Source organism: Canis lupus, chromosome 17 (genome assembly GCF_048164855.1).
Source record: "Canis lupus baileyi chromosome 17, mCanLup2.hap1, whole genome shotgun sequence".
NCBI classification, from domain to species: Eukaryota; Metazoa; Chordata; class Mammalia; order Carnivora; family Canidae; genus Canis; species Canis lupus.
Genome location: NC_132854.1, coordinates 22,022,796 through 22,032,713, shown reverse-complemented (window position 1 = coordinate 22,032,713; position 9,918 = coordinate 22,022,796).

The window sequence follows — 9,918 nt, the reverse complement described above, 5'->3', positions numbered from 1 at the left end:
TTTTCAGCTGATTTGAAGCAGAATATTTATGCCTATGAAATGACAGAAGCAGACAGATTTTGCTGACAAGAAAGAATAGTTGCATTTGTTAAAAATCACTGTATTAAGACCACAGGGCAAAGAAGAAAAATTGCAGATAGTGAAATGCTTTCTGAAATTGAGAAGACAGTCACCAAACATCAGCCATCCATGTAAGGCAATAAAACATATACGTGACAAGTCAGATGACTGTCATTCTGACCACTTTCAAAAAAAGCAACAAAATAAGGCAACTAGAAGGTATGTGATATTCAATATTTGCCCATTACTCTGACTGTTCAAAATATGCAGGCCTTCATAATTGGGAAGTGAGGTCTCTGTGGGGTAAAGTAACCAGGAACATGACATTTGTCACTTCTTGACAAGTGACAGTAGTCCTTAGAAATTGGCCAATAGTGAGCAGATTTTTAACACAGTGAGCAGATTTCATATTCTTTTATATTGAATAAGCACATGAATGAACAGGTCCTGACTTACTAGGTTAATACTCATTCACTGAACATCAAAGAAGCACCCTACAGCCATGCATATTAAAATCACAATAACATAGAACCAGTCATTACTTTCAACACACTAGCTAACTGGACAGACAAATCTATCAAAAAAAATAGATAATTTCAATATACCAGGATATAAATTTATAATTTCTTTTAATCACTTCAAGTTGGAAATCTAGTCAGAAGATTTACCTCTAAAACAGTAACCAAATATTGATTTAAATATTGATCATTTTGGATAATTCTTATTTTAAGGATTTAGTTTATTAGTACCTAATCACTGAAACCATGCTATATTTATTTACCAGTTTTCTGCTCATTCTCTGAATTCATCTTTACTAAAAATTTAGTAAAAATTCATCTTTACTCAAATTTATAGAAAACCCTGTTTTTATTTATTTAACTAATTTATCTATCTTAAGAATCACAGTTTCTATGCACATTTTAATTTTCTTTCATTTATTCATAATTAAGTATATTTGGACTGTGGTGGTCACAGAAAAGTGATTACCAGACATGACAATGATCGCAGAAATTGTGGCCTGGACCTCATGTTAAGTAACTAATATCTGGGAGGCAAATAATCATCTAGGCAGAGACAGGATAAAGGTGTTCTGACAGAGACAAGAAAGGGTTTATTCTTTTTCTTCCCTTCCTTCTTCTTCACCTGAGTCACTGCAAATAGTTAATTGATTATTAAAAGAACAGTTTGCAATCAGTTAAGACTTCATCAATTGGTGTACCAGGCTTAAAAATGATTAGGTGGGATTTTGTTTTTGTTTTTGTTTTTGTTTTTTATAGCTAAACTATTCAGACTAAAGATATTCTAGATTCTTTGGAATGTTTCATTTGTAATTTCAGATCTCTCTCTGGCTTGAGCTGCATGAGTATAGCAGATACATTTTTTTTTTAAATAAAATTTACCAGAAGTGTTTGGTTGGGCAAATATTTATGATTATACTATTCAATTCAATGAACATTCAGATATTAAGAAATTGTTAATTCCCTCCAAACTTGAGAAAAACTTCAAATTTCAGTTCTATTAATTCATATGGATTTGGCCTGAATCTATATCAAAATTCATGATGATTAAAATCCAGAAATATTGAAAATTTTATTTAATAATAGAAGATGAACTGTTGAAAATATATCAACACAATTGTCAGAATCTTAGAATTGTCCTTTAAATGTCTTTGATATTCTAGAGAGATGAACTTCATGTATAAAATATTCAATATTACATTTTTTGACTAAACTCTTTTAAGTTAAAATAAACCCTTTTTTTTTAAAGAATCATGAGTTACCAGGAATTTAACTATTTTTTAATAGTTTGTATCCAGTCACATGTGTTTATAACAAGTGTAGACTACCATATATTTGCAGATATAATTAGAACACTTTACTATGTTTTGCCAAAAAAAAAAATGTTCATTTTCTTAATTCCCCCTGAAGATACTATATATTAATGCACTTGCTGGCGGTGAAAATCAGTAAAGTAACATAATGTGGTATTGCACTAAGTTGCATTTTTATATTTATTAACATTCATCTATCCTCAAAGTCTTATTTCCTTTGGATTTGGACAATTTATTTTTATGAGATAAAAGAAAATGTGTCATAAAGTTAATTTCCACATCTAAAGTGCAGGATTGTTGGTCCCTGAAAAATAAGATTCTTTTAATAGGAAATTTACCTATAGTAATAAAGCCTTAAGGCTTTCTTTGCAACTAATTTTTAGAAAGTCAGCAATAAGGAAAATGATTATGGTACAGCAAAAATAAAATATACTGTATAGTTTTAGTCAATATATGATGCAATATAATATAGCTTACTTATTTTTTATGGATTAATATAATACCTCCCTTCCTAGGAAAGAGAAACCAGAGGAAGAAATAGAGAAAAAAATAATCAAAACAAAAATCTGTTCATAAACATCTGGATTCCAAATTGTATATAGTTTTGTGCTTGGAATCTTCAGGTTTTATTTTAATACTGAGCATTTAGTCGTCATGATGTATCCTGGAAGTAAACTTTGGTATATTTCAATATATTTTATAAAGATGTATGTATTACATTCTTAACATGAGTCAGGCATGGTGAATACAGTCAAGAAAAATCCTGGATTTGTCGCTATCATCTAGTGTTTTCAACCCTTATTTCTCAAAGTGTACTCTCCATGAGAACCCTAATGCCTTGTAGATTTCCACAAACATGATCTCTCTTCATTTTACGAGTAATCTATTCTCATTTAGTGGTGGCAGAATGAGTGATAGAGAAGTTATATTTTTCAAGGTCACCTAGCAAGTGATGAAGTCAGGATTAAGAGTTGATCCCTTCTGCCTCTTAATTCTTTCATTTTTTTAAATTCCATGAATGCTAAAATCTGAAATATGTAGAAAAGTAAGTAGGTAAAAAGATAACTGTAAGATCTCCTACAGAAATGAAAAAGTAGTTTGTGAGAATACCAGGGGGGAAGGTAATCTACATGGGGATTGGAAGAGATATTCTAGAAGAGGGGGTATCCTCAAATACTTCAAAAAATAAGTTAAGATTCTGACAGGAGAGAGTGGGAGATTCTGATGTACAGTAACAGCCGAAGCATGGAAAATCCCAGGGGCAGACCTGAGACGAGGCTTTTCAACGTTACTATTAGTATTAGTATTAGTGTAGTGGTATGACTTGCAGAAAATCCAGGATTCCAAATTATTTTTTTTTTTAAATGAAGAGCCTTGAAGCAATGTTGGGGAATTTCCAGACAATGAGGAACATTTAAAAGATTTTGATCACGGTTCTGACATAATTCAGATTTTTATTTAGGAAAATGAATTTTGTAGAAAAGGGCAATCTGGCTGAGAACGGAGAAGCATTGGAGAAAAGAACACTGCTTGGGTAGGCATTTCAGTAACCCAAGTGTGAAACAAAGAGAGAGAGAGTGAGAGAGAGAGAGAGAGAGAGAGAGAGAGAGGAAATGGGAAGGCAATTCACAAAGATAGTATATGGAAAAGATTGGACAATGAGCACACTTACCAGAACTTAAACTCCACAAACAGAAAGCAGTTGTTGGTCTCTCCTATATCCCCAGCCCTCAGATAAAAACCTGGCACAAAGAACAAGGTAATCAGGAATTTGTGTGTGTGTGTGTGTGTGTGTGCTTTGTTTTGTTTTATGATTTTATTTATTTGAGAGAGAGATGGACAGAGCATGAGCAAAGGGAGAGGCAGAAGGAGAAGAGGGACAAGCAGAGACCAATGTGTGGGGCTCAATCTCAGGACCCTGAGATCATGACCTGAGCTGAAGGCAGACCCTTAACCCATTGAACCTCCCAGGTGCCCCAGGAAATACTTTTAAGTTAATAAATGTAGTGGGCGTAGGAAAGAGACTAGTAAAATATAAATGAATTTGGATGGCAATTTTTGACACAAAGGGGTAAGATGTTTTTGCACTATATATTTAGGATTCCAAATTTTGACCTTAATAATACTCTTCTGAACACTCCTATTTGCTGATCAGTTTTTAAAACTGCCTTTGAATCTTGTGGGGCTTGTATAATTCTACCAAAAATAGAGAATAAAGAATGGTGAATATTTTATGTGTTATTTTCGTAGTTTTTAAGTAGTTAACTATTAACTAAAAAAAAAAAATCCATCATTGTGAGTTGCAGATCAGGACAGTGGATTGTAAAAATACCCATCGGATATCTGATGCCGTCTTAGCGGCTGGGAAACACATAGCTAATTTTTGCATGTATTTTCCTTATAACGGAGAAAAGCAGTTTAAAAGATAAGCATTTTCCAATGAGTAGAAAATATACTAAACATGTTCAATAGCCCCTCTATTGCCACTTTGATAAACCACTCTGTTGCTTTGGGGTGTGTGTGCATGGGTGTCCTTAAAGAAAATGTATATTCTATTTTTCTCCTCAGAGTAATTATCTTAATTACCTGAACCGATCGACCAGTACTCCAGTTATATTAGCCTGAACAGGATTCCCATGTTTCATATGGGAGAAATTATTTCTAAATTTCTCTAAGGTTATCAAAAAAGTCAACATACAACCTTGAGACAGCAGGATTCCTTCAGTGTTCTTTTGGGACTAAACAGATTTAATGTTTTCACTCCACAGAACAGTTCATGTAACATAATCCGTGTGTTTCTAGCTATATGAGACTATCTGTATCAAATTTTCAAAAACGAATTTCCTAGAACATAGTTTAGAATCCTAGTTGGATCGGTCTTTAGTTTAACTGCTTATATTCCTGAAGAGGATGGACAGACCCAGTGGCAGAATTTGTCTCGAGAGCTAGAGATGAGCTTCTCCTTGCAAGGCATTTGCCCTTTCACATTTCTATTACCCCTGAAGCATTGCTTAATCTCTTGTTCAATGTGTTAGTGTTAGTGTCACAAACAAAATGACAGGAGAACCCAGGATTCAGCACCTGAAAATGAAGCTATCCCTACAAAGACCTTGTGATTTCTTGTGGAAATACAGATCACTGTGCTCCGGCTAGCTGCCCCATTTTAACTCCCCAATTGGAACACAGCCACATATGCAACATTTCCTTTCTTAGTGCGTGTATAGATGTGCCCCTAGGCACACATCCTGAGAGAGGAAGCAAAATTAAAAATGGAATATAAATTTTCCCAGGTTTGTATTTGAGCTTCAAACTGAGGCAGCAAAGACAGCAAACTCTGGAACGATTAGCGACGTTTAGATTTTGAATTTCTGGAACACCTACCTAAAATTTGAAGCACACCTTATGTGTTGTTATAGTTTCTTGGGAAAGGAAATGATTATGAGCTGAAATGGTTTCATTTCAGCCTGAAGAAATTCATGATCTGGTGCTCACACTGTCCAGGAATTGGAAATCCAGGAGAGGCATTTGTTTAACCTCCAGGTCAAGTTTCAGGGTGCTGTGTTCCTTGGCCGTAACACTAATGTTTCCTCTTCTCCTTTCTCTTCTATGTATCTTTTCACTCTTTCTATTGAATTTCTACTTTCAGTCTCTAAACATGCTCACATCCTATTTATATGAATTTTTAAAGCTTTATTTTATCTAAGTATTCCTCTAGATATTGTCTTTTTTCTTCTTCAGACTAAACCTTATTGTTAAACCATGATCTGCCTTTTACTACTTAATTCTTGTCAGTTGATTTGGTCTTTCCCTCAAACCAGGTCATTTGGATTTATGATTCTATAGCTATTTTGACAATGCACTTGCTAATGTGACTAGTAATAGCCTATTTTTTTAAAACCCATTATACATAATTTTTATCTTGTGGAATTCCCTGCTGCATTTGACACAGTTAATTGCTCCCTTGTTTCACAAATATGTTTGGTGAGTTTCCAGCTACCTCTTATGATTCATCGTACATCTGCTTGGTCACTTTTTCTATCTCCATGTTGAATATCACTTGTCCCTCTTCCCCTTACTGTTGGTATACTCCAGATGTCTAAATTCATTCTTCTAATCTTACTTTTCTCTCCAGTTTTATTGTTCTGAAGGTTTTGAGTCATTTAGGGACCTTATTAAAACTTGAGACACTTTGGAGAACCCTCATTCCACCGCCATCATTCTGATCCATCTGGTCAGCGGTTCTTGACATGTGAAAGAGAACCCTATGTACTTCCTCTGGGATATGTAGTCTGTCACTGCTGAAAATGTAGAAGGAGGCCAGGAAAGTAGAATCAACCCATACTAGGTGCTTTTTGTTTACCCTTATCTTTCTTCATATGCTGCCATTTTATTTTTTATATATCACTATTTTATCTTTGATAATAATGTTCAAATTTATAGCATATATTAGCTTGCTAGCTTGCATTCTTCCTTCCTTCCTTCCTTCCTTCCTTCCTTCCTTCCTTCCTTCCTTCCTTCCTTTTCAAGATTTTATGTATTTGAGAGAGAGATACAGAGAGAGAGAGAGTACACACAGCAGGAAGGAGGAGCAGACTCTTCACTAAGCAGGGAGCTCAATGTGGGGCTCCATCCCAGGACCCTAGGATCATGACCTGAGCTGAAGGTGGATGCTTAACCGACTAAGCCACTCAGGTGCCCCATATTTGCTCTTTTTAAATTGTGACAAAATATCCATATAATAAAGCTTACCATTTAACCACTTTTACGTATACAATTCACTGGCATTAAGTATAGTCACACTGCTGTACAACCACACCACCATGCATCTCCAGAACACTTTTAATCTTCCTAAACTTAAACTCTAGATCCATTAAAACAGTAACCCTCTGCTGTAATTCCTTTTCTCCCTTAGCTCCCTATAACCACCATTCTACTTTCTATCTTTATGAATCTGACTACTCTGGGTACTTCGTTTAAGTAGAATCATGTAGCATTTGTCCTTTTGTGACCAGTTCATCTCATTAGACTAAGCTCTTCATGGTCTGTTTATGCTGTAGTGTCTGTCAGAATTCCCTTCCTTTTTAGGGCTAAATAATATTCCTGTGTGTGTGTGTGTGTGTGTCTGTGTGTCTGTGTGTGTCTGTGTGTGTGACATTTTGTTTATCCATTCACTTCTTGGTAGATACTTGGTTTATTTCTACTTCTTGGTATGGTGAATAATGCTGGTATGAACATAGATGTACAAATATTTGTTTGAGGCCCTGCTTTCTATTATTTCATGCACATGCCCAGAAGTGGGATCATATGTAGTTCTATATATGCTGGATCATATGTAGTTCTACTTTCAATTTCTTGAAGAAATGCTGTTCTATTTTCTATACCAGCTACATCATTTTCCAACCCAACCAGAAGTGCACAAAGCTTCCAATTTATCTACATCTTCACTGACATTTGTTATCTTTTATTTTTGCTTCTGTTTTGAATGGTGACCATCTTAATAGGTATATAGGAGTATATGATTATGATTTTGATTTGCATTTCCCTAATGCTACTGATGTTGGACATCTTTTCACATGTTTATTGGTCATATTTATATTTTCTTTACAGAAACGTCTATTCAAGTGCTTTATCCATTTTAACTAGTTTTTTTTTTAAGATTTCATTTATCTATTCACGAGAGACACAGAGAGAGAGAGGCAGAGACACAGGCAGAGAGAGAAGCAGGCTCCATGCAGAGAGCCCGATGTGGGACTCGATCCCGGGTCTCCAGGATCATGCCCTGGGCTGAAGACAACGCTGAACTGCTGAGCCACCAGGGTTGCTCTTAACTAGGTTTTTTAAATTGTTGAATTGCAGAAGTTCTTTTTTTATTTTTTTAAAGACTTTTATTCATTTATTTATGAGACACAGAGAGAGAGAGAGAGAGAGAGAGGCAGAGACACAGGCAGAGAGAGAAGAGGCTCCATGCAGAGAGCCTGATGTGGGACTCCATCCTGGGACTCTGGCATCACTCCCTGAGCAGAAGGCAGATGTTCAACTGCTGAGCCACCCAGGCGTCCCAAATTGCAGAAGTTCTTAATACATTCTAGATAATAATCTCTCACTAGATAGATGTTTTGTAAGTATTTTCTCCCATTTTTGTGTTATCATTTTATCTTGTTGAGAGTGTCCTAAGATGTCCTAAAATGTTTAATTTAGATGCAGTCCCCTTTATTTATATTTTCTTTTGTTGTCTATGCTTTTGGTAGCATACCTAAGAAATCATTGCCATATCCAATACCTATGAAGATTTCCCTCTATGTTTTCTTCTGCGAGTTTTATAGTTTTAGCTCTTACCTTTTGGTCTGTAAGCGATTTTGAGGTTTTTTTGCTTGTTTCTGTTTTTGGTATATGGCAGAAGACAAGGGTTCAACTTCATCAATTATTATTTTGTTTGACATTTTACTATAAAATTGTCTACCTCCATTCACTCTTCCACACTTTTATCAGAGTAACTTGTACAAATTGCAAATCTGATTGTGTCATTCCCATGATTAAAAACTCTCTGACATATCCTTCAGGGTAAAAGGCCAAAGCTTTTAAGATGGTAAATAAGATTATTATCATTCAAGCTCTTGCCTCACTTCTCCACACACTCTCCCAACAGCATAAACGTCTTGCCTCCCTGTCTTTGGGTGATAGTGCTCCTTTCCCAGAATGTCTTCTTTCTCTTCCTGTTCAAACCTTAAGCAGGAAGGCCTTCCTTATGATTCACCACTTTCTAAGCATCATATTCAAATAAGGTCCATTTCTTGTGCACCATTAAATCTGATGTCTATCTCTTATAATGATCTCATCAGTCCTATATAATAATAATGGATTTCTGTCATTTTCTCATGCTGGAACATGACCTTTCCCAGGAGAGGATGAGGTTTTATTCACCTTTCTATCCTCTATGCCTTAGTATAATGTCAGGCTGAATCCTATTAGTGGGCGATTAAATGGAAACTGGAAGAGCATGTAGTTTTGAGATAAGTTGAAGTGGAAGAGGTTAGGAAAGGGGGAGTGGAGGAAGTAATGCAGGGCAAGAATCTCTTAGGATGGACGAAGTTTAACAGTGCAGGATGCATTTGAAAGTAGTTCAGAGCCTGTGAGTGATGAAACTGGAGAAAGACAAGAGAACAGATGTATATGTAGGATCAGAGGAATTTTGAGGAGGGTCATTTGATTTGGGAGGTCAAGAACACCTAGGAAAATAAAGTATTTCTCTCTGGGCTAAGTGCCATGCAGAAAAAAAAAAAAAAACATTCAAAAATAGGCATAGCTACATCCCTATTAGGAAACAAAAATTGATGTCAGCAGCAGTTGGTCAGAAGCAGCAGCCGTGGATGTATCACCTGTAAGACAATGAAATTATGACCATAGAGAAAAAATAAGTCCTGACTCAGCCTTGAAAGTACCTAGAAGAAAGGACACACTAGCATTAGGCTACTTAGCGCCCATTTGATTTGGGACTCATTTCTTATTATAACAACATACACATTAGGATTAAAATAACAGAGGAGAAGAAATACTATGACGGAGATTCTTAGTTTTCAGATGCTTTAATCCAATACTAATCTCAGGCTGCATTTATTCCGTATAAAATCTTCTAATTTTGGAAACTCTGAACAGAGCATTCTTCTGATAAACTAAACATAATACCACCGTTCAGATTTTTGTTTCTGATTTTTTTAAATGGCAGTTATTCTCTGTTGCTTTGCTTATACTGATACTTGAAATAACTTTCATTTCAGATGTTTTATAATGCAAGATAACCAGCTTTGTTTTGATTTGTTCTTTTAGTTATGACTTTGAAATTATATGGTTATATCCAGGAATATCATGTCCTCCCATATCCTTCGTAGCTGGTAAAAGTATACTTTTTTTCCCTTATAGTTGGATCAAGGACTATATTGAACTTATAATTGTTTATTAAACTACATATAATCCTAATTTCAATCTGAGGTATTTATTTTAGTTATAAAATACAATGTCATTTAAAAAAA